Below are 25,904 nucleotides of genomic sequence, written 5' to 3'. Positions count from 1 at the left end.
AGGATACCAGTGTAGACTTAGAGAAATGAGGGAGGAGTATGTGTGAAAACTCAGGGAAGAGAAGAGAACAGTGAGTGCTATTTACAACATGGTGTTCTGGGGAAATTAAAATAAAAATTGCGTTTGGAAGAGCTTTATAAATTGCCTCTGGACATTTGTCAAGGAACCTGCGAACCACTGCAGAGCATAAAAGAAACCCTATAAGAGATGCCATTTGTTTAGCTAACACTGCTAAATGCTTATGAGGTTCATTTCTGAGGTGGAGAGGCAGTCGAAGCCTGGGTCATAATCACAATGGGAATAAAATTCTGGTCCTTGCCTATCTTTGATATTCTGGTGACATGGAGGCCATGGCAAGATATCAACTGCCTTAATACGTTAGTGACACTTTTCTCTTCTGCCATCCAGTAACCAGTGTTCTGGCCAAACAGAATGTTCCAGCTCTTCTCATTCAGGCACATCCATGAGATTGGAGGGTAATCTTTGTTCTCCATCTTTGTGAGTATTAGACCCTGAACCCAATCTCATAGTCCCCTGCTCTGTACCTCTCTGGGTCTTGTGGATTATTTTACATTGACTCTTGAACATGGGTCTTGAAGAGGTGGGAATGAGTTCACCTTTGTTCAGTCATGCTACAATTGCAAAACATTGTTGCTGAAAATTACAGCAGAGGTATATACATATTTTTCGGACTCAGGGTTCTGCAAAGGAAAGGTGCAGGTGTCTAGAGCAGGGGTCAGCAAGCATATTTCCCTTTTGTAAAGTTTCAGATAGCAAATATTGCACATTTTGCAAACTACATATGGTCACTATCATGTACTATTGGCTTGTGTTTTACAACCCTTTGAAAATATAAAAACCTCTTTTAGCCTAGCAGTTTCAGCTGGCCAAAGTCTTGATTTCTCCTGTGGGCTATAGTTGCCATCCCCCAATTTAGACTAAGACTGGATCAGAGCCAGGTAGCCCAAGCTGATGATTTGTCTCTTTCTTTATTCTCTTTAGCATGAATAATTGTCAAATAGATGCTTTATGCCCAATAGAGTCCATTTATTTTTCAGTATACAAAATATAATAGGGTCCTTTTGGAAGTTTTTGCTTTTACTCTACTTGCAAGCTAATAAGTTAGCCTGCCACAGTTTCATGAATGATGGTAGAATTCATGAGACTCCTGAGTCAGAGACAAAGAACAGTTTATTATTTAGTGCAACAACAGTCGACAGAATATGAGTATTTTTGTGCTAATTCCTCGAGCACCAGCTTCCACAGCGTGACACATAGAGGACCAGGTGATGTCTGCATGCATTGTGGGTTGCATTACAGGAGAGGAAGCCTGATTTTATGTAACTGAATCTTTTATAGTAGGCAGTAAGCATACTTCCTCATTGTTCCAGAAGACGCTATCTTTATCATGCCAGGCTGTAAGCAAATTTGCTCTTTGTTCTAGAGGGGGATACCATTTCTGTCTTCCATGACAGTTTGAGCAAATGAAGTCAGGGAATAAGGATAACCCAGAAAGCCTCACTAGAGAAGTCCCTGTTAATGGTTCTGTAGCCCAGAGGAGTGTTTCTTTTCTTTTCTCTTTTAATGATGTTGCTAAGTGCACTTGAAAGATGTTGCCTAGGGTAACACAGACTTATTCAAGAAATTTAGTCCAGAAAATTAATGGCACTGAACTTAAGATAGTCCAATATGGATTTCCCATGGTTACATTTCTATTTCAGTGATGGTTACTCTTCATTTTTTTGAGTCATCTTCACTATTGAGGTGGTGCTTCAGAAGCTCAAAGCCTCTAAATCCTCGTTTCACGAATGCAGTCTGTAAACAAGAACAGAGAAATATGCTAAACTTCAAGAGACAAATCCATGATTGAAATACCAAAGCGATTATTAATGATCAGAATAAAATTGATTTCTGCAATTTTAGTGCAATTTTTGTTACCTCAAACTTATGATAAATAATGAATAAAAAGAAAATATAAGTAGAAATCTCTTTATTTGAAAATGTGGTTTATTCCTCTCTCCCGATCATGAAGGAATTTATGATCAGAATAATCCAACGTAAAGAAGTAATGCTTTTTGAAGTTTAGAGTGCATATGCTTGAAGCAGGTTATCTAGCTTGACATCCTGCTTCCAGAACATACAGCTTGGAGGCTAACTTAATTTATGTGTTCCTTACGAGGTTATTGGAAAGATAAGGTAACGATTATAAGGTGTTTGGGACATTGAGGGAATAGCAATCTCTGTACATTTTAGAGTGCTTAGTTACATGCATCAGGAATCATTTTTAACGTTAAACTGACAAGCAGGAAATATGATGGCTTTTTTTAATTTCATCTGTGAAATAGATGAGATGTTTTCTAAACTTCAATGTGTAGAGACTCTAAATGTTCTCTCCCAGAGAGATATCCCCCTACGCTCTGACAGGCAGTTAGATTAGGGCAGATTATCTCACTGAAATTAGGTACTGGGCTGGTTTGGGTCTGGGTTATAGACTCTGTAAGGCTTGTCTGACTGCTGGCCTGCCTTGTACTTGGGATATAGCCCCCTAGTTCCCCAACTGAGAAACAGAATTATCTGTAGGGCCAATCCTCCATGGCATATCTTGAACTCCATTTTTTTTTTCTATTAAGCACTATTTTTCAATTGCTTCTCAGTTTGCCTTCCTAGCCTCTTGGCCCTGAACAGCTTAAGTGTCTTGGTATTTCTAGCTGGCACTTAATAAATAAATAACACTAGCAGCCCTGGAGATTGTCCCATCCTCTATTGATTATTCTCTTTGAAGGAGTGATTCAGTTTTGTCTGGAAAATAAGAACAGGCTCAGGACTCAGCCAGAGGGTAGCAATTCTGTGTTCTTGGCTTATTTCTAGTTTCAGTGTTGGACAATACAATGATCTACAGTGATGAAAATGTTCTAGATCTGTGCTGTCCAAGCAGGTAGCCACTAGCCTCTGTTGGATACTTAGAATGCAGTTACAGCAGATGAGGAAATGAATTTCTAATTTTATTTAGTTCTAATTATCTTAGGTTAAATAGCTACCTGTGACTAATTGTTGTCCACATGGACACCACAGCTCTATACTGTAGTTTTCGGTATATCAGTTGACAATATCCATCTGGTTGGAAAGTATTTTCTACCAAGTGATTAGATAACTGAAGGGTTGATTCTGGCTTGTTTTGGCCACTTTTATGTGTCATTTTAGAAGGGTTTCAATAAGCTGCACACCCTTAACAAAGTCAAGACCTGATTGCCTGTGACAGTAAAAGAAGTGAGAGACAGAGATGTTGAAGAAGATGCATGCTTCCCATCTTTGGGGCCTTAGAGATCAACATTCAATGTTTTTAAACTTCATTGCTCTTAATGATGTTTTAGCATTAGAGCCCTTTGGTACACGAATGCTTTCATGAAACTTCAATACAGCGCACAGATAAAACCAGGGATGCAGGACTTACAGTTACACCTGATCTCATGTCTCCCTTTCCCTACGATTCCCTGAGGACAATACAGGGCAGTTCAAAAATCATGATTCCAGCAGACCACTCTGATTCTATACAGGAGTAAATTGAAACACAGGGGAAAAGAAGTCCCAGCTCTAAGGTACTTGGTGCTAAAACAAAAGGGACTCTCATGCAGGCTTCTCGTCTCCCAGTTCAGCATTCTCCACAATGTTGCTTCTGCTTGAGGCTTTTCTGACTTCATCAGTCTTTTTAATGCCTCTAAAAATAAAAGTAGACTGTACCCTGTAACACAGTAGGTCATCCAAGTCCTGTCTGGAGTTGTTCACTATTGCCTACTGTGCCTTTCTCTGGTTTTCTCATCCATGCTCAAGTTCCTTAAAAGCAGGAACTATGCCATCTCTTCCTGTTATAATTACTGTACACTTGGCAGAATGTTAATAAGCCTACGGTCGATATCCATTTGAATGGTGTTCCTTGCTGTGAATCACTTTACCGCAAGCTCACTGAACGTCCAGCAGTGCCCTGGTCCCTTGGGCAAATAGAGAATACAGAAAACTGTCTCTCCCTTGGGAAGCTTAGGGCTTAGTTGGAGAAACAAGACAGCAGACAGGAATGACTAAAACGATGTCTTTCTATACGAGCTCCATTGAGTACCTACATCAGAACTACTTGAAGAACTGAATGGAAATTCAGATTTCTGGGTCTCATACACAAAGATTCAGATGAGGGAAGATCCAGGAATCATCATTTATTATACATTTCTCAGCTGACTTTGTGGACCTAATCATTTTGAAAACCAGAGAGTATAAATAAGTTAGCAGTCATTTATAATATTCTTGAATGTCTGGGTTGATGGCAACACTGGAAAACTGTGGTGACCTAAGGAGAAGACACTGGTTGTATAATCATGGGGACTGAGAGGCAAAGGAGAGAATGAGACCCACCCTATTGAAGCTAATGACCCAACCACAAAACGATGGTGCTACTGATTCCCACTGTGGAATACCCTCCACCCTGCTGGATGATTATGAGAAGCGCTTGGGTGCTTCTGATACACTTGCACTCCGGACAAGCCGGTCACGAGCTCAGGGAGGTGGGGTGGCAGGATGAGGCTGCACTTCTGGGCAACCCAGGTGGATGAAGGTGAGGGTAGCATCGGTGTGGAAGAGGATTTGTCAGCAGTTGGATTATGTGTCTATTGCTCCGTAAGGAAGCACCCAACACTTAGCAGCTTAAAACCACAAGCATTTATTATGTCACACAGTTTCTGAGGGGCAAGAACCTAGGAGCAGCTTAGCAGGTATTTTGGCTTAGGGTCTCTTAGGAGTTCGCAGTGAAGATGCTGGCCTTGGCTGCAGGCATCTGGAGGCGTGATGAGGGTTAGCGGGTCTGCCCCCATGCCCACCCACCTGGCTGCTGGCAGGAGGCGCCGATCCTCACCATGGCTCCTTTCTTTCCCAGGGCAGGTGATCTAAGAAAAAAAGACCAAGGGGAAGCCACAATGTCTTATATAATCTAATTTCAGAAATGATATATGCCATCCCTTCTGCCATATTCTACTGGTCACAGACACCCACTCTGGTGGCAGGAAACTGCAAAGCTTCGGAAGTGTAGCCTATGTCCTTCATTTAGACTACGTGTAAATCATAACTTTTCTATCTCCAGCAGATAACGCCTCCTTAGGTGATCACAGGTAGAAACCTGACACCCTTACAAAAGGCACTCTTCCCTGTTGTCTCTGTTTTCCCAAACTCTCCTCTGCAAGCAAGCTTTAAACCCACCCCTGCCCTGTCCCACCAGCGGGAACTTATTTCGAGGGAGGCAGCTTTCCCATCACAGTCATTTCCCAGGCCCCTCGGCTAGAAAACAATGAGAATGACCCTCTAGGACATCCCTAAAAGGAATTGTGAGGAACAGTTGTGTCTCTTGGGTTGATGGTGAAAACTGTCTCCAGGGAAACTGCCCCAGAGCCACTCACATAACTGTAATGTGCCTGAGTTTCTTATTTGTTAAACAAGTTCTATTTTTTTTTTTTTTTGCATACTGAAGTGTAAGCCTTCAGACCACTGCTGCAAAAACATTTTTAAAATATAATTTTAACTTTTATTAAAACTATGCATCTTTCATGTGTTATATGCATGTGTGTGTATGTGTACTAAGATTTTTAAAGCATAAATGACTGGTATAGAGTTCTATTCACTGTGTACATGTAATGTTGAATCCAACTTATTTATTAATGTGTTCTACCTATGTTCCATGGTTTTGCATTTTCTTCATAACTATTTTTCATGCATTCATTCAATAAACTTTTATTAAATGTTCACTCTAATCTAGGACCGTTGTAAGCACCAAGGATATAGCCTTGAAAAAGAAAACAAATTCCTGCTCTGAGGTGGCTGGCATTCTCTCTGATGAGACAGGGCATAAGTGATCAAGTTAGCACGGTGATTTCAGTGTCTCTAGCGAAATAAGCAGGTTACTAGGATGGAGTGCCTGGGGTGAGGCATTTATTTAGACTGGGTTCTTCAGAACCACAGAGGCCTCCAGGAGGCTGTGAAATCTGAGCTGAGGCCTGAATAGGGAAAGAGCCATGAGAAGAGATAGGGGAAGAAATCTGTAGACCGGCAGGACAGAAAGTGACAATCCTTTGAATCCAGAGTAAGTTTGTTGTGGCTGGGAGCAAAGTAGAAAGTCGATGTGGCTGGAATGTTGGGAGTCCTGGGGAGGGAGACAAGGGTGAAAGTCCAAAGAGTAAAATAGAGACAGGTTATGTGAGGCTTTACGGGTCAGGGTAGAGAATTTTGTTATTTTAATTGCAATGAAATCCACTGGAGGGTTTTAACTTAACATCTAGTCCAAGTAGGAATGTAGTTTGCATTTAATAAATATTTGTTGAATCAATCAACAAACCATGCATTACTTAACCATTTATAGAATAAAATAGACACTTTCTTATTATACATCTTATGTTTCATACATTTAGCTTTTGTCTAAATTATTTTATTATTGTCTGAGTTTCTAGTCCCAAAGCTTTGGGGGTCAGTATAAAATTCATAAAAGTATCTTTATTAAAGATATCAGAAAACATTCTGCACCGATTAGAAAAAAAACAAAATGTAGGACTTTCCTGGGCTTTTGAGATGAGACGGAAGTGCTCAAATTTGTTTTAGTGGGACCTCATTTTAATATTTATTGTCATATGTCAAGTTTCATATGTCTACATTCATAGTACTTAGTGTCAGCTGCACATTTTGCAAAAGTATTGCAAACGGCTTTAAGTGAGTCACTGATGGAAGCACCTTCAGGAGTCAGAGAGCAAGGAACAGGGTGTATTGGAAACTGTATCTGAGTAGAATAACTTGGGAGTCTCACTGCACCCAGAAATCCTGCCCTCTGCTAAAATGTTATGGAAGTAATGATCCTAGCATTCTTCAGGCTGCTCCTGCCTTGATACTTAGGCTAGAAAGTACATAGTGGGGGAAAAAAGAGAAACCCCTTCTACTTCCTGGGGAGCAGACCTGTCCGGATGAGACTAGACGTCTGTAAGATGGAGGCTGTCCTCCTCTGGATATGTGAAGACACTCAAGTCTTGATCCTTCCAGTAGATTACAATTTGTGTCCCACTCACTCTTCTTGGTGGGATGGGCCGGGCCGTGTTTTACTGAAGCGCTGCGTGGGCTGGGGTGCTGCCCTGAACCCATATTCTCAGCGGAGGACTTCACCAAGACGGCTCCTCTCCACGTGCCCTTTCTCCTACCTGCACATTCACTGCCCTTCTCTGGCTTTCCCCCTGACACACACTCCTTCCGTTTTGTCTGGGGCTCTTTTAGCTTGTCGTTCTACTCACACTCCTACGAGGTCTCATCCAGTCTCATGGCTGCAGTTCAATTATACAGACAGATGCAGATTCAGTCAGGATTCCCAGAGTGAAATGACCATCTCTCCATCCCCACCCATCTGAAGTCTCAGCTTCTCTGTTCTTTATCACAGTAAATAATTTCATTTGCCACCAGGCTGATTGATACAAAGTCCTTGGAGTCATTTTCTACTTCCTCCGTCCAGTTAATCACCAACTCCCACAGACTCGAGACGGAGCCTTGGTTGACCCAGTCCACACCCGCCTCTTCTTTGTAATGTTTCCCTTGCGCTACAAGATGCCGCAGCTCCTCTGGACTGTTCCATCTCAGGGCTTTGCTTCTGCCTCACTCTCCCTCACCTCCAGGCTTCTGCATACCCTGTTCCTTCTGCCGGGAACACTCTTCCCTTCGCTCAAACCCTTTACCTGAATAAAAGGTATTTATTTTTTATTACTTAATGTAAACATCACTTCATGCCGGAGCCTCTTCTGGATAGTTTAGACTAGCTCGGGACCTCCTCTCTCCCCTGTCTACTCCCAAGGTACCTCATCCTTCCCCTATTATAACTTCCTATTTACAGTTACTTAGAATTTCACCTTTTCCTCTAGACTTCTGTTCACCACTGACTCCCAGTCCTGGCACATGGAGGTACTCAGCTGGAATGCTGAACGAAAATTCAGAGAACTAGAACTTTCACATGTGTATAATGACCATATCTCTCAGTCAAGTTTTGGGGCATATAATACGTACGATGTTTGACAGGTGGCCTGACAGACCCAGTATTTGAAATTAAACTGTCCAACCTGTTAAAAAATTTTAATCTAGAGGACGTTATCGGGGCACGGCATGTGAGGTGGTAAGGTGTTGTAGAAATAGGGTCTGAGTCATTACTGTGCTGGTACTGTTTCTTCCCAACTTTGTGCAAGCTTATTTGGTTCTTAGTTATTTTCTATCACCTCAGTCAAATCTCAGGGCCAGAGGCAATTAAAAGAAAACTAAATGCAAAGGAGTCGAGATACCTAGGGACCTGGCCCCCTTACATGGGCACACCTCCCACCCAGGTGCCCGCCCGCTCTGTCTCTGTACCATGTCTCTCCTTCATGAGCTCCTCAAACTCTGCCCATGTCTCAAATATCTGTTGTCCTAAACCACCTATCCTTTCACACCCCACATTTTCCCTGAGTGGCCCCATTCATGCCCATAACTCAGCCCCCACTCATACATTGTTGATGCCCAAATCTTTATCTCTAGCCAACACTACTCACGAGAGGACTAGGTTTGTGTGACCAACTAATAGCCTAATAGAACTTTCCAGCTGGGCATCCACAAGGCAGTTCAATGCAAAACAGATTTGTACCTTGCATATCTGCTTCTTCTTGCTCTTTTCTACAGTTTTCCAACATAAACTTTAGAGTTATGATAGTAGTGTAGGCACACATTTATTTAAGGTTAATGATCATCCAGGCACTATTTCAAGAGTTTTTATATAGTAGGTAGATCCATTTCATCCTCAAAATAATAGGTACCATCACAACCCCATTTTGCAGATGGCGCACCAGAGCTAAAGTAACTTGACCCAAGATTGAATGGCAAAAGCTGGGATTCAAACCAAGAGAATCTGTCTCCAGGGTCAACACATAACCACTGTCATGTGCCTTTAAAAGCATTAGGTTTTTAAATTTTGTATTCTTCACAAGTGAACAGATGCTAAAGGATTGATTTCCTAACTTAATACACTTAGCACTTAGCTCCATGCCTTTACATAGTAGTGTTTCCTGAATAAAGAAAGAATGGAATGAAAGCACGCAGGAGAGATTGGAAAAGGAACTACTAAGTTCACCACAGGTCTGATAAAATCCATTGTAAAAAGCCGTCCTCCGTTCTGCCCACTTCCTTGACACTGTCTCTTCCTCAGGAATTTACAGCTCTTCACAATCTCAGAAAGAAGTCCATAAAACGTGTCACAAAAGAAGTGGGAGGACAGAGTGGAAGCAGGGGACACAGGGGGAAAAAAGGCAGCATCTCCCACTTCCCTAGGCTCTTCTTTGTCACACTAAAGCGGAGTCTGACACTTTCGCTGCAGCTTTAAAAGTATAGTTGCATGTTAACCTCAAGAGGAATAACATATAGTCAGATAATTTGATTTTCCCAGGAAAGAACCAAATAATAATAACTAATTCTTACCTAGGATCAAGTTCCAGGCCCTGTGCTAGGCACTTTCTAAGCCTATGGGTGCTATTATCAGTTCTGCTTTACAAGTGGGGAAACTGAGGCCAAGAGCCTGGGTGAGGAACTTGCCTGGGATGATAGAGTCAATCACAGCTGATAGGATTTGAACCCAGGCTATGTGCTCTTGAAGCTTCTGCTCTTAACTCCCAATGCTGTGCAGAAGTTCCTCATCAAAATGGACTTTTAAAAGACTTACCCAGTGACGAGTCACAGATTGGAGGGAATCTACCATTGGCAATATTATCCTATTTGGAGAGCAATGGTGAGGAGCGTTGTTCATTTCTGTGGTGGAGTTTTCCCCATTTGTTATGCTGGTGGCTTCATCAGCGTGCAACCTGGAAAAGCAAGACAAGGCAAAGAAGCCATAAAAACAGAAAAGCAAACCTTTAAGTGAAACCTGTCCATCCAGCTGCAGCTGCCATTCATTTCAATAAATATCCACTTAACTCTGGTGACAGGCAGCTCATGAATCTTGGAGAGCAATGGATAACATCAGAGAACCTGGAACCATTTGGAGGCTTAGCGAGTAATGCAACGTTTCAATGTGTTTATGCTTAATATTAATTTTAATTTGTTGAATATACCCTGGATCATTTGGAAATGCTATGAGACTTGGTTTACAGGTTGCCTTTCCTTTTAAGTGATGAAAAATATAAAAGCAGAGGTGAATAAAATGCACCTTCATTATAAATATACTGGCAGAAAATTGCTAATTTCCTCATGACTTTAAGGATCTGAATACTCATATCTGGATCAGGGGTGTTACTGGTTCAAGGTGGTGTTTTGTGTTGGTTTGTATAAGCAGAGATGAGTCAATGTGCACAAAGTCTGAAAGAAAGGTTACCCTTTTGTATCCAACTTTGATATTAAAGCCACTGCTCAGGATTGAATACATTGTTAGCCATTTTACTAAGCATTTACTTTTTATGTTTTGCTAGCTGAGGACAGGAAAATAGCAGCCCTTCATTATAATTTTAGTAGCCATTTTGATAAATTTCTATAGTTCCATAAGAGAAAACATGTTTCTAAAGCAACTGAGGAATATTTAATTTCTTAGTTATAATCTCTCACTGCCCCAAGACACTATCTTTCCCCCTAGTTTTCTAAAGCTGTGTCAGAAATCCAAGACTTCAGGGTGCATGTAGTCACATTTAAAAAACAAATGTGACTATATCAAACTAAAAAGCTTCTGTACAGCACAGGACACCATCAACAGAGCAAAAAGGCATCCTACAGTACAGGAGAATATATCCATAAATGTCATCTGACAAGGGGTTAACATCCAAAATATACAAAGAACCCATATGCTTCAACAGCCAAAAAGAAAATAAGGCAATTAAAAAATGAGCAGAGGACCTGAACAGACATTTCTCCAAAGATGAAATGCAAATGGCCACAGGCACATGAAAATACACTCCACATTGCTAATTATCAGGGAAATGAAAATTAAAACCACAAAGAGATATCACCTCACACCAGTTAGAATGGCCAACATCCAAAAGGCAAGAAACAACAAATGCTGGCAAGGATGATGAGAAATGGGAACTCTATTACACTGTTGGTGGGAATGTAAATTGGTGCAACAGCTATGGAAAGCAGTAAGCCGGTTCCTTAAAAATCTAAAACTAGAAATACCATTCAATCCGGTAATTTCACTTCTAGGAATTTACTCAAAGAAAGCAAAATCTCTTAGTCAAAAAGATACCTGCACTGCTATGTTTATCACTGCACTATTTGCAATAGCCAAGATAAGAAAGCAACCTAAGTGTCCATCTATAGGTGAAGGGATAAAGATGATGTGGTACATATACACAATGGAATTACTCAGCCATAAAAATAAAAGAAATCCTGCCATTTGCAACAACACGGATGGATCTAGAGGATATTATGCTCAGTCGAATAAGTCCGGAGGAGAAAGACAAATGCCATATGATTTCACTCATTTATGGAATATAAAAACAAAGCGAAACAAAAGGAACAAAACAGCAGTAGACTCAGAGACACTGAGAAGTGACTAGTGGTTGCTAAGGGGGAGGGTAGGGGTTGGGGCAGGTAGTGGGGAGAGGGAGGGGCATAAAGGGTCACAAAATTTCCATCATAATATAAGTTGGTCAAAGGGACAGTAGTACAGCATAGAGAATATAGTCAGTGTTGGTCTAACATCTTTCTATGTTGATAGATAGGAACTGCACTAGAGAGGGTGAGGATTTAATAATATGAGTAACTCTTGAACCACTGTGTTGTACATTCGAAACCAATACAAGATTATGTATCAATGATACTTTGATAAAAAAATAAATAAATATAAGAAATGGCCTCATAAATACCATCTTCTTTGGGTTCTCTACATCTTCCCCATACAGGTTAGTCTATATTTGGGACCTAATCCACTTGAGTTCCCCAAAGCCATTTTACCATCATTAGTTTTAAAAAGTCAGAAAACAAAGTACACTCAGTGATGAAGATCATTTACTCTTCTCTGCCTTCTGTTCTTTAGTTTCTGGAGACCTAGAAGGGAATTGAGATGAAATGTTTGGGTAAACACTATTTATATCCATGCCAGATATTATTTTGGATACCTGGGGCTATCCCCTTCCTTGCCAGCTGTTCCAAGTGCAATAGGTGCTTGACATCTAGAAACTACATTGCCTAGGCTCCTTGTGGATAAATCCTGCCAATGAGAGAATCTTGCATGAGACATGGCAAGCAGAAGAGGAAATGTTGCTCTACTACTGCAGGCTACTGCAGGCAGGTGCAAGAGGTGTTCGCAGATGATTCTTCAGAAGGCTTCCTGAGAGTCACCCACTCTGGTGAGACAGGTCGCTGCAGTCATTGACGTCCAGTGTCTCTGGGTGTCCTAAGGATCACCTGCACCAGCGGAGAGCAAGCTGGGACACTGGCAGTGGCCCTTTGCTATCTCAGCACTTCCCCCCATCCGGAGAGCAGCCTACTCCAGCCTTCCACGTGGTGTGCAAGCCTGCAACAGTCTGTGTTAAATTTCTTTCACCTCTGAATTCCTGGAGTCGTTCCTGGTTTTCTGATAAAAGGCTCCCCAACTTCTTAATATCTGAATCAAAAACTCATTGTGAGGTAGCACTTCAGAAAGAAAAAGAACTCTTCAGCACTTATAAAAAGGAGCACAAAGAGGTTTTTGTTATCCCTGTGTAAATGATGTGAAATTCACAGTGAATCCCTAACACGCATTTATTTTTCAGGCTGAGAATTTAAAATGGACATTGCATTTCACAGGTAGGGAGAATAAATGACCTAATTTGAATTGAACCTTTGCTCCATAGCAAAGTCTTTCACCTGTTTCTCAATTTCTCTGCTTTTCATTGTTGTTTATGTTGTTTAAGTTCATATATCTCTATGGTCTAGGTTTTCATATGGCACAGAGTAGTTGTATAATAAATGTTGGTTAAGTGAAAATAAATAAATCAAGGAATATATGAACGAAAGCTGATGTTTTCATGTACCAAAAGTTTTTGTCTAGTTTTTCCAGCCTTCCGAATTCCCTTGAAATTCTCTGTCTGGGGAAGTCTACAGATTCCTACCCAGCCAGAGGATTTGTTATAGCTTCTCAGCCTTCAGACGGAAGACTAACCATATCTTCATTCACACATACTCCTGTTTACTTGCTCATTCATTTATTAAGCACACTGACGCATGTCCATACATTGTATTCAGTAAAGGAGATAAAATGGTGAATGAGGTACAGTCCCTGCCCTTGAGGACCTTAGAGTCTAGGGAACTCCAATAAGAGTAATGTGATAAGACTCAGCACACTGTAGAATACAGTGTAGGATAGATCCATAGTCCCTTATCTAATACTCTTGGGGACAGATAGATTTCAGAAGAGAACTTTTTTTTCAGCTTTAGAAAGACAGTCTGGTGCCTATCAGATCTTTCATCACCCGTTATTTAAATCATAGGGTTAGACGGTTCTGCTTCTCCATCCATCCCATGCACCTTTCTTGCAGGGGATTCTCTTAGGCCCAACCTTGCATTGCAAAGGCCTGCAGGCAGCCTGGGGCCACAGCTTCCCAGCTGTCTGCTTTACAGCCGGGCTTTGAGATAGGATAGGCTTGCCAGGAACTGCCTATGTAAGCTCAAAAATATATGGTGTATTTTTAACCCTCTCAATGGCATCTGATACAATACTCCAAAGCCACACACATCAATTTTCCTATAGCAAATGTGTAACTATTCTTTACCAAATGGGGTAAGTTTGTACTAAACTTAACATGAATACATTTGGCTTTCAAAGCTTTTTGTATTTTATGATTATGAATAAAAGGTCTTGGGATCTGCACAATTCACTACAATAGAATGCAAATAATACAAGGGGGAACAAATTGTTTAGAGGTAGTATGTGTGCGAGGGGATCTATTCCAACCTGGGTTGCGAATAAAGGCTTCCCAGAGCCCAAAAGCGAAGAAGCAGGAGTTGGTCAGATGGAAGAAGAGGTTTTAACAGGTGGGGAAAGCTGCTCCTGCAGAAGCAGTGTGATACAGTGGCGCACGTGACGCACAGGCTGCTGTGGAGGGCAGGAGGATGGCATATTCTTGAAGCTTCCAAGAGGCGCGGCGAATGAGATGAGAAGCATGGAGCAGTGAGGCAGCAGCCAACTTAGCGGAGAAATGCAAGTAAGGAGTGCGGAGTCTCATTCCTGCATGAGCTCCTGCGCCGGCAAAGTTCGTATCTCAGTCACTGATCCTGGTAATTGCTCCTCTCTAAGCTGTAAACAAAGCTGCTTCCCAGTGGCAGGTCCATACTGTCCTGAGCTAGACGCTTGGCCTTCCCTGCCTGTGAGCTTTCTCTGAGGCCCAACCTTGCATTGCAAAGGCCTGCAGGCCGCCTGGGGCCACAGCTTCCCAGCTGCCTGCTATACAGCCGGGCTTTGAGATAGGATAGGCTTGCCATTCAAGGTCCTTACGGCCAACAGTTCGAGTTCACCCACTGCCATTCAGAAAAGTTGCTGTATATGATTCAGTTCTTTCATCACCTGTTATTTAAATCATAGGGTTAGACGGTTCTGCTTCTCCATCCATCCCATGCACCTTTCATTATGCCAGGAACTGCCTATGTAAGCTCAAGCCTGGCAGCCATCTGCAAATATAATCTTCACCTCCAACTTCATTTTTATTTTCGGCATCCCTCTGCCACTTTTGAATTAAATAACAAGAGCAGAGGGTGCTACTTTTGGTCTCTGAACCTGGGTTAATTATAAATTGGCCACATACTAACTGTAACATCAGGCAAGCCAGCCTCTCAGATGACTTCTTATTTTGAAGAAAGGAAATAGAGGACAAGATGCACCCCACTGGGTCGTTGTCAAGATGATGCATGCGAAGCGCCTGGCATACGCTGGGCGCTCGTTCGTGGCAGGTGCCTTCCACAGTATAACTACCTCCTCCCTTGCTTATTTCAGAACGTACTGTGTGGTTGGCATGCTCATGTCGTTCTCATGGGGATCATGGAATAAAGTTTCTTCTAAATGGAACATTCCATGTGTCAATCAATTTGAGATAAGTTAATTTTTCAGATGGGAAAGCAGAACCTATTTGAGAGGTTTTCTCCAAGTGAAAGTGGAAATTCTCATCTCTTCCTGGTCCTCTCTTTTCCAGAATTTGGACCTTTTGGAGGACAGATTGCCAGCTAAGTGTGAGCTCCAGGCTAGTGGGCGATTTGAGCCATAGGGGGCGGATCAGGGACATGCCACATGCGTAGAGAAAGCCGTGTCTCTTAAATGAGAAGATCGGAGTCTGAGGTAACCTCACGCGGGGCTGCCTCACTGCACAGCTCCGAGGGGCGCTGCCGTCGTCCCGGCTTATGTGCACGGCCCCCTCCAGACTCGGACAGTGTACAGCATGGGCCACCATCATGTGGCCTCACTGCCTGGGCTGTTACCTTTGTATCATCCCGAGGCTTCAGTCAAGCCCCATTTCAGTGCTCCACCCTTGGCTTGGCTGCGCTTTAGCAAAGGAAGGGCAAAGCCAGGGTGTAAAATGAGAACCAGTCCCCCAAAAACCCACCTCTCCAAGGGAGATATTGGGAGCAGGACTACCTAGTGAAAGAAGGTGATGGTGAACCTTGGGGTCGAGGGTCACAGCCACGATCTACTGCTTCATTTTCTTAGACGGAGACACTCCCACCAGTCACAATTTTGATATTAGCAGAGACAATTGTGTTTTCCTTTGAAACATCCTTTCCCCCGACTTTCTTCTTTTAGTTCTGTGAGCACTTTCCAATGAGAACTTCGCCTGCATGTGTGACGATCCCACCCAGGTTCTCTGAGGGAAGCTGAGTTCTGCATTCCTGACGGAGACAACTTCTACCTCAGGTCTTAGAGCTTCCAAAAGGGGTAAACAGCTATGGCATGGTTCAGACACAGCTTTCACTCCTCTCAGCCACAGCCTGCTTCCGCGGCTACACTCACTGCCGTCCTGTAACAAGCAAGGCTGGTGTCTGTTTTAGGAAACGTCACATCGCTAGAAACCTGGCGAGTGTCTCCAGTGACTGAACATGGCTGTTCCCAGGGCAGCTTGCTCTCCGCCCCCAAGTCCACAGGATATAAACTCTCTTCTCTCAGTTTCTATTCTGTGGAAATATTTTGAAGTAGGAGTTGGAGTTTGTTTTTCTCCAAAGGCCCCCGTGAATACTGCACATGTTTTTCTTTTTGGAATTCCTCTCAAAATAAGTAAAAACTGCTGCTGGAAAAAGATCCTACACTTGCAACTTCCCTTACTGTGCTCCTTGTAGCAAGTGTTGATCTGACTGTCCCCCCAGTATGACTCCATCTTTACACACACACTGGGAAATGGGAAACTGGAACTGTTCTTCCAAATGCTTATTATTTATCATGCACCACATTAAAGTTGCATATACATTATTTTATTGTGACTTATAAATTCTTACTGTTGACTTACAAATTCTTACTGTTCCTAACACAGACATATATTTGAAAAGTTAATTAACTTAAATAAGGTTGGTAACTGATTGAGGAACGATTCAACCCTGCATCTAATTGATTCAAAACCCATACTCTTACCCTCTCTTTCATACTACCTCTCAATCCAGTGACTGAAACAAATAGCACCTGAATTTAAATGTTCCTATTTATTTGCATCAATAATTGACTTTGCTTGTGTAAATATGATGGTATTTAACAAATTGAAAACCTTGGGCTTCATATCCCCATTCATGATGTAATTATTCTTCACCCACCACTCAACATTTAAATAAGTGTCCCTCTCCTGGGTGGCATTTCCGAGCTGCTGCTCCTTTGTTACCTTTTTGTCTTCATCCATGACTTCACGCCCCTACCTCTGAGGGGCTGCCACTTGTGGAATAGGTCTGGCTTAAGCCACTTCTACTTTGGGATTCTGGCATTGCCAAGTCCTCGTTGTAAAAATTTCAGGTGGCTATTCTAGGGTATAGTTGCATAGGGAACCAAGAAGTCTCCTTTATAAAAATAATCCTAAAGGAGTAAGGATCAGGCCCAAAAACCTGTCCCCAAGACACTGTCTCAGTCACTGAAACACGATGCTGATGGGTATGTGTTTTAGGGTGAGGGTGAGAGTGGGGGACAGTGAGGCTGGATTCTAAGCTTAGAGGGTGTTCCATGGCGCTTTACCTTCTAACTCAACCCCATGGACCCCAGGCACAGTTGGGGGAATGCAGGGTAAGTACAATCTCTGCAAATAGCAGACTTTGAGTATACTGTTGGTACTCATATCTGTGAGACACAGTATCCAAAAAAATGTGACTTTGGTACCCAGGGGACACACTATGGAGAAACAGATACATTCTCCCCACCACTTTAATTCGATGAAAGATTCTAGAGACCACACTTCTGCTTGGATCCATTACAGTTCGGATTTATTAAAAGTATGCAGGATCCAGACTGTCAGGGACTGGCCATGGCAACTGTGATTCTGAGTACTGGTACGCAGGTGGCCGAGGTGCCAGCCGAGGCCAGTGGCAGTAGCAATGATACTGGTAGACCCAATGCAAAACATGGATGAAGAATTTTTAGTAGAAGTGCCCCCCACACACACACCCCACATGGCTTTGCTGGCAGGAAGGGTGAGGGGATCTGTACATGAGCACGTAAGAGACACACCTGTGATCAGCTATAGATCAGGGGCAGACTCAGAGAATGGCTAGATGTTCTCTTCAGGAGGACCTGGAAGATGTGAAAGGAGAGAAGGGCTGGAGAAATACCTGAATTACTCACATAATTATAACTCACCAAGTTATTCCTCTTTGATTTCGCAAGGACCTTCTGAAATTTGGGTAGTTACATCCATTTTACTTATAAGGAAGCTGAGGCTAGGTAAATTGCCTAAAATCAAATAGCAGGTAAAGAATGGAGAGGGGATTAAAAACTCAAGATTCTCTGATTTGCTATCCTTTTTGTACCCTTCCTACTTTTCAGATGCTCATAAAAATTGTTGTCTTGTATAAAATTAAGTTTCTTTTACCACCTAATTAGGCTTATATAATTATACTTTTCCTTTCTGCATTGGCTGTTAGAAATCTGAGTTGGATTTGTTTTTTCATTCTACTGACAGTATTAACCTAGGTGGTTAATGTATTTAACAGATTTTTCTTCTAAAGGGTGTAAATTTTCTATTTCCCTTTTAATTGCCTTTTTTCATACCTACCTTCTCTATTAGCTGCCTCAATCTATTCTGGAAGCAAGTGGGATAGTGTCTTTGAATAAATAAACAAAGAAATACATAGACTGAAACTGCTACCCACAGAGTGTCAATTGGATTAATCGTGAGCAGGGATTAAACTGAGCAATTCCAGGTGAAATGGAGATGCCACATAAACTTTGATATTTTTTTCCCCAAAAGCCAATGAATTTTGCTGACTTCCTGAAATTCCCATACAATGTCCCCTTTTCATAACTGTTAAATGTTTGAGAGAAGCTTAGCAGGGGTTGGAGAGCCAGACATCAGCAATGTTGCACAAGAAAGAATGTCTAATAGCCTGAGAAATACATAGGAAGAAAAGAAATAATCTATAAACCTGATTTGAATGCTATCATGTGCTGAAGAATCACAAACTGGTCAACTCAAAGTTCTTTGACTTAATGAAAATGAGTCAAGAACAGTCTGCCATGTGAGTTTGAAAAAAATGTACGTTGAGCATATTTTGAAAGATGTTACTTAGTGGGCAAGGAAAATAGCCTTTGCTAAGAGAGAGAAACAAGAGTAAACAAGTTATGCACCTGTGAACATTAGCAGTTGTTTCTAACTCTAACTAAAGAGTATGTTCCAGAAAGGAGTTTGGTGGAGCAGAATTGGTCATGAGAAGTTCCTGGAGGTGGAAAGAAGAGCTGGAACACAATTAGGACTTTGCCTGTGAGGACACTGAATTCAAAAGCGGGAGCAATCTGGAGATTAAAGTGCTGTATTCAACGATACAATAGGCACATTCTGTTACCTTATGAAGGAAGGATGGGTGGGAGTAAGGGAACTACTGAAACAGAGCCCTCATCTACCAGGGCAAATGTCTTGGTTCAGAGGGGATCTTGGTGAAAATGCATGTCAGGACTAGGTGGTGAATTACATTTAAGACATTTGCAGAGAGGAAGAAAACAAATATTTTAAAAATATTGTGTTGTTCTGCAAGGATGATGACAGCGGTGGCAGTATAGGTTTTTAATTTTTTTGCATCCCCGTGTTGAATCGGGAAAAGCGAAAATAAACTAAGCAAGCTCACAAGAAGCTTGGAAAACATTTACAGCATAGCTAGATGGCCGTGGAGCCTCTTAATCCCAAAATGCAAGCACTTTAGGGCACATGACCAAAACCCAGAAGGCGGTGCAATATTGGCATTTGAATGAGAGAAAGAAAAGGGAAGTAGGGAAGAGTGTGACAAACCCAAGGGAAGAACCCTAAATAGCCAAAAAGTATTGACTAGAAAGTAATGTGGACAATAGGGAACTAGCGGGGGTTTTACTATTTCCGAAGCAGGTGAATGCAAAGGTTCTCTGTTAACTTATCAAGGGGCAGACAGCTTCGTTCCTGAAAAGTCTTGAAACTAGACAGCCAGAGCATTCTTCCATGACAGGGTGCCAGACTAAGGGTAAACTCTGAGAACTGGATTCAAATTGACCGGCATAAGGAGAATGGCAACCAAGGAAAGAGAAGGTTTAGATAAATGTAGTGCGGGGAACAGAGCCCGCCCTTTTCAACATTTCACAGACGCAGCAGAAGGGGGAGCTCTGCAAAGTTGCACAAACAAAACAGAAAACAAAGCAAACCTACTTAAACTCAGTCTTTGCCTGAAAGTTCAAAGAAACTAAATTCGCAGGAAAATAAACAGAAAAAATATCAAAGCCAAATGCCACACAAAGTTAATAGGAAAAACAGAATAACACTGTACAATGAAATGAAACAATAAGTAAAGTAATCTTCCTATGGACAATGAAAACACTCCAGAAAGGTATTTTCTAAACACAGAATGTATAATACACTATTAAAAAGTAACTAAAGAAATGAAAGTATGTAAACATGAGGACACAAAAATCATAAGAAGAAAAACTCATAAATAGGTGACAGAACTCAAGAAAGACTTCAAAATAAAAGAAAAAATAATAATTTCAGAAAATAACTGAACAGAAAGGTGCACGACTGCAAATAAGTTCAAAAAGAATGCAGTAAGTGAAAGAGGAAGCGAAAATGAAAAAAATAAAAACTTGAAATGAATTAAAAGAAGTTATAAAATGGTTCTGGCAAAATATGGAAAAAAAGAAAAATCAGACCTAATAGGCAGAAATAAGAGTCTCCAAAGAAGAAAATCAAAGCAAGGAAACAGAACAAGTAATAAACACTAGAACTTCAGGAACATGCTGAAAATTTTTTAAAAAGGTTAGATAAAATATCACAAGAGCATACCATGTTCCTGAGAATTTGGCTCAGAAGATCTATTCTAGTAAAGACAAGACAGATTCCTGTCACCCCGTAAAGTGGGTGGTGAAGGAAATAATCTAGCGGGAATAAAGCATTTGGAAGATTCAGAAGTGTGAAGCAGAAAGCAGATAAAAAGATGATGATATTGGATGACTACTTCTGAACACCATTGATGTGCTAGAGATAATGAACAGCCGAGAGTGAGTAGAAGGCAATTGAAAGGCAGATGTCACAGAAAAAAATACAGACAAAACTGCTCTCCATATGCAAACGCTCAAAACATATTCTTCCCATGAGCCCTTCCAAGGGAAATCTGTTAGAGAGTAAGCTTCAGACAAGCAAAATGACTACACAGACTTTAATAGAAGAGCTGTTGATGTGTTACTAGGAGAAGTAATGTTGCATACATGTTAAAATGGAGACTGGGGTATGTGATAATCTGCAGACCTAAACTGTAGTGTCTAAACGATAAAACACTAAAGAAATACAAGGAAATTATTGCTTTAAAAAAGGATATTTGTTAATAGGAGGATTAAGGGAGCTGTAATTGAGATGGAATGCAAAGAGGGGTTTCTGGGGCACTGGGCACATTTCTACTATTGAACTGGGTGGGGTTACAAGGGTCTTAACGTTAAAATAATTCAATGCTACACATTTGTTCTGTGCAGTTTTCTATCGCCATGCTTTATTTTTTAAATAACAGGTAAAAAGAATAAAAAATAAATGATGCAACTATGGACGTGTTTGGATACCCAATTTCTATTAAAGAAAAGAATTTCCATTTGATTTGGTTGCATCTACGTATAGACATTCACTGCCAAGACATTCTTCTCATTTACAGGTCTCCCATTCAACCTTCCTTTCATTTATTCATTCAGCTTGCTGGTCAGTGAGCTTTTGTTGTGGGCATCAAACACAAAGGACCGAAGAAGGTGGACAGGTGAGTTGGCTATTCTCCATTCCCCTGCCCTTCTCAAGTCCCGTGCTCCTTACCTTCTGTGATCTGCTCTGTGCTGCTGGGGATGATCCCTTGGGACTGAATCTTCCAGCTGCCAAGTCCTCTGGTTTCTGTTTAGGTTTCACCAGTGGGAGACACCATCCAAAGACTGGACGACAGGAAGAAAAAGAGATCAAGATATGTCTCGCCTCACTCTTCCCCTGCTGATATACTACAGTTCTGTCAGTGGCTTTATCCCTTTGTGACAGCTGCTAGGATTCCTCTGCTCCAAGGCACCATTTCTCACTAGAGTTCCAGAATACTGTTTCTTCCTCCCTCCTTAAAACTTAGGGGGGTAATGGATTAATGCTATTGCTAGTCCCTGGGTGCCTCAACACTCACGTTGGTTCCTTTGACAAATTGCAAAAAATCATTTTATGTCCATGTCCTTACTTTCACAACCTGTGTGGAAAAGCAGTCTTTGCAGATGTGATCTGGAGAGGAGATCATCTTGGATTATGCAGGTGGGCGCTGAATTTAATGACAAGTGTCCTTATAAGAGACTGAAGAAGAGAAGACGCAAACACAGATGAAGCAGAGACGCTAGCTTGACCACGTGATAAATGTTAACACCATTAGGGGCAAGTCCGGTGAATATCAAGCTCCCTTAATTTGATGTGATGAAAATGACACTTCTTTTCTGTGGTCTCCTAAAAACCCACAACCTCGTCCAACTGTGAGAAAAAAGTCAAACAAAATCAAACTGAGGGACATGCTACAAAAATGTTCAGATCATAGAAACCAAAGTACACCAGAAATTGTCACAGATTAGAGTTACCTAAGGAGAGCTGATGGCTCAAGGCAGCATGTATTGAATCCCAAATGAAGAAAAAGGAACCTTTATGGAAACACCAGTGACATCCAAGTGATCAGGGTTTTAGTAGGTAGCCCTCTATCAATGATCATCTCTATTTTGGTGGTTATGAAGTGCTGACAGGAGGGGGAGCTGGATGAAGGGTACACCCTCTCTATGGTTGGTGAACTAGGTGTGAGTGGAGAGTTGAACCATTCCGGGAGTCTGCCAAGGGCTTGGGGGAGGTGGTGGGATGAGATTGGAATTATATAACTGTGGTAGTATAAATAATAATAATTATAATAACAATCAGTATTTTAATAAGTTCTTAACAATAACCAGGTACTAACCTGGGAATTTTGTGTACAACATTTCATAGAATCCCCATAGTAGCCTAAAGAGGCTGATATTAGTTTTGCCTTCATTTTATGGATGTGGAACCTCAGACTGAGAGAAATGAAGCAACTTTGTGGGTGTCACTCATCTAGGAAGGAGATCTGGGATTTGAACTCAAGTCGGTCTGACTTACAAACCCATACTCTCAAGATTACATTTATTTTCAGGCTCCAGTCCAACCAAAAACCAAGGACCAAAAATACAGAAGGGATTCATTGTTAGCTTTGCTACATGGTCAGTAGGCTAGCTTGGGCTCAACTGCATTGTATTCTTGGAGTTTCAGAAGAAGCAAGGGGTAAATCCCGCACTGCAAGTGTTTTTCAAGCTTCTGCTTATGTGACATTTGCTAGTATCTCATTTGCCAAGACATGTCACATGAAGGGTGGAGGCTCACGTGTGGAGATGCAGACCACTGCTGACAGGAGGGCCCACAGCATTGCATTGCAGGGGACTGGAGCATGGAAGGACATGATTAATGCCCACTTTTCAGATTTCTCAGATGTGTGGCCACTCAGACTAGGGGAAAGAAGGCAGTGGCAGGTCCAAGCCTCCAGACTTTCAGCTCAGGGGGTCTCCAATGAACTACATTACCCATAGGTTGAGTCTTGAGATACAGGGATTCAAACTGTGTGGGCAGAGAAGAGTCAGGGAAGTCTGGTGAGCAGGACATTGTACACCTGCCAAAATGCAAGACTGACTAAAATAGGGCCAGCTGTGGGAAAGAGCAGGTGGACGAAGGCCTCAAATGTCAGGTTCAAACACCCGGCTTTGCCAGGCCAGGAACTCTCCAGGCCAAGGATTGGATCCAGCTCATTCCCTCGCCCAGAATAGGGCCCAGAAACAGGTAGGAATTGGTAAGACTGTGTCTTAGAAGAAGCGAATACGTAAATGTAAGGTAACACATGGGTGCTTGCACTTCATACATTCATGTATGTAAAAAAGTATGAACTGTTTTTATTTTAAAGAATTAAATTTAAAAAAGTACTCTAAATATAAGGCTCACACTTAAGAATAAAATTTCCTTTGTCTTCCATCTTGCAAACTACTATTCAGAAAATTTTGCAACGTGATTTTTTCCTTACATTTTTTTAAAGCAATCGGTATACTTACCATTTTTTAACTTCTTACAGTGACTTTCTTTGCTCCACAGAAACCCAGTTGAGTACTTCATACCAACTCATGCTCCCTTCCTTCCTGTTCACTCATTTTAAAATAGCATAGGCAAAAATACCAAATAATTGCATAAAATGTCAGGACCCTGATCAGCTGACAGTGGACCTTTAAAGAAAAGATGTCCTCCAATAAAGTAAGTCCGAACTGGAAGTGCCCAAACGTGTCACAAGTACACCCAGGGATCCAATAAATTGCTAAGTTCACCATAACAGCTATTATTCCAGAGACCAGCAGCACCAGAAGCAAAGCAGGAACTGCCCAGAGGCCACATATTTCTCCTCCACAGACTGACTCAGGGAAGAGCATAGGCACCATCAACAAAACAGAAGACATCGGTGCCTGATTGTTCTGTAGCTGCATGGCATTTACATGCAGCTCAAGTGGTTTGCTTCCTACCCACACTGAGTAAAGGGGTGTCACTGAAACATCAGCAAACATCATTCTGAGGACATTAAACTTCATCACAATAAGAATTTAAGATTGCATCTAGTGTTGAGCTGTATTCTGGTGGAGGAATTCTTCTTGTGGCAGAAGGTCTAGATGGCTATGATAGCTACTTGCCACCATGGCTATGCCCTTGACCTGCTAATAGGAGCTGGGGGTGCTGTTCTGTAGAGAGAGGTTAGTGAGGACCACATAGCCACAGAAGTGGAAAGCCCAGAGAAGGGGTGTGTGGCCCAGCAGATTTTTGGATCCAACTTCCGGCAGACATACAGGCCTAGCCAAGTGGCCACAAGATGCACCAGGGTTAAGCTCACACTGGGAATTCTTTTATTGAGGGGCATGATGCAGAGGGATGCTAGCAGGCTGGGAAGGAGCCCAGTGGGGTTGCACCTGCTGCCTGGCCTGGGAGAGGTGCACACCTGTCAGCTTCCAGGTGAACAGCCACCACTATAGCAGGTATCTGCTCCACCGCCACCCCATCTAGTGACAGACTCCTGAGTACACAAAAATTACAAAGGACACATTCAGGTCTTATTGTTGGGCAGGTGTAGATATTTAGTTTACAAAGGGTTTGGAATTCCTCAGATCACTTTACTTGGGCATCTCTGCTTTGTCCAAGTAGTGATGCTGTGGAAAACAGCACAACTGTCCTGGGTTAGCACTTAAATCAGGAGTGATACAGGCAGATGTGGTAGATTCTACCTGGTAGAATATCAATCTGCTTATTCTCTAGGGGGTTTTATTCAACCCCTCTCTTTGATAATAATTGTTGGTGCAAAAAAATAGGTTTAATGTCCTGAGGAAAATCATAAACTGTGAAATGATATATGATTTAATAGAATGCAGAGTCGGGACCTCCTTTCTGAGAGGCAGCAAATGCAAGCAGCTTCAGTCCTAGCTTGAATCTTGCTAGCTGTGAGGCCTCAGGAGTGTTACTTATACTCTCTGTGCCTCAGTTTCTATATATGTAAAAAGACAATATTAATAGTAGCTAGTTCCTGTGATTGTGAGGATGAATGAGAATGTGTAGCTCACAGGGCATGCCTGGCATAGGATGGGTGCTGTGTTGTTAGTGATGGTGAGTTACAGTCACTCATCTAGGTGCCAGGACAATCCTTTTATGAATTTTGTAAACTGTTTAATGAGTATGTGTGCTTTTCAGTTAAAACAAAACCAAACAAATCCTGTATATTTTAATATACTTCAGTTAGATTTCTGTTTTAAGGTTAATTTAAACTGTTCTTCAAGAAAAGTTTCTGGTATAAGTTCAGGAATATGTGTGCTTTCTATCTGAATGACTTGTTGTTTACTATAAAACAGTGGTTCTCATTTTAGAGGATTAAAATGAAGGAAATAGGAAGGCAGACAAAAACCTCTTCCCCAAAACACATAAAAGTGGAAAATACAGCAAACGCAACTAGACCTGAAAATGACCTGAGGGCCGCAGAACAGACTCCCTACACCTGAGGAGGAAGAGAGGACCACACAGAAAAGGGCCAGAAAACATAACAGAGACATCTACTACAAAGGAAGAAACACAGAAACCCTGAAAAATGACTGGCACGGAGGGGGTCAGGGGCTGGGCACTGTGCATTCCCGATCCTGATGTGGTTTCTGGGGGTCTTCAGAG

The 25,904-nt window shown here is 41.8% G+C and overlaps 1 long non-coding RNA gene and 1 pseudogene across 1 annotated transcript; both read right to left on the bottom strand.

The window, feature by feature from the left end:
* Positions 1–4,704: 4,704 nt before the first annotated feature.
* LOC140845961 (uncharacterized) lies at positions 4,705–21,600 on the bottom strand. Its single transcript, XR_012124917.1, has 3 exons — positions 21,465–21,600; positions 9,740–9,878; positions 4,705–4,928 (listed from the first exon to the last, which is right to left on the bottom strand). It is a non-coding gene; the product is annotated as an uncharacterized lncRNA (long non-coding RNA).
* A 2,224-nt stretch (positions 21,601–23,824) lies between these two features.
* On the bottom strand, positions 23,825–24,877 carry LOC108390053 (solute carrier family 35 member E3-like; annotated as a pseudogene).
* Between the last annotated feature and the right edge of the window lie 1,027 nt (positions 24,878–25,904).

The sequence above is a fragment of the Manis javanica genome, chromosome 14 (genome assembly GCF_040802235.1).
Source record: "Manis javanica isolate MJ-LG chromosome 14, MJ_LKY, whole genome shotgun sequence".
NCBI lineage: Eukaryota > Metazoa > Chordata > Mammalia > Pholidota > Manidae > Manis > Manis javanica.
The sequence above is the reverse complement of the archived record's forward strand: the minus strand, read 5'-3'. Positions and strand labels throughout refer to the sequence as shown.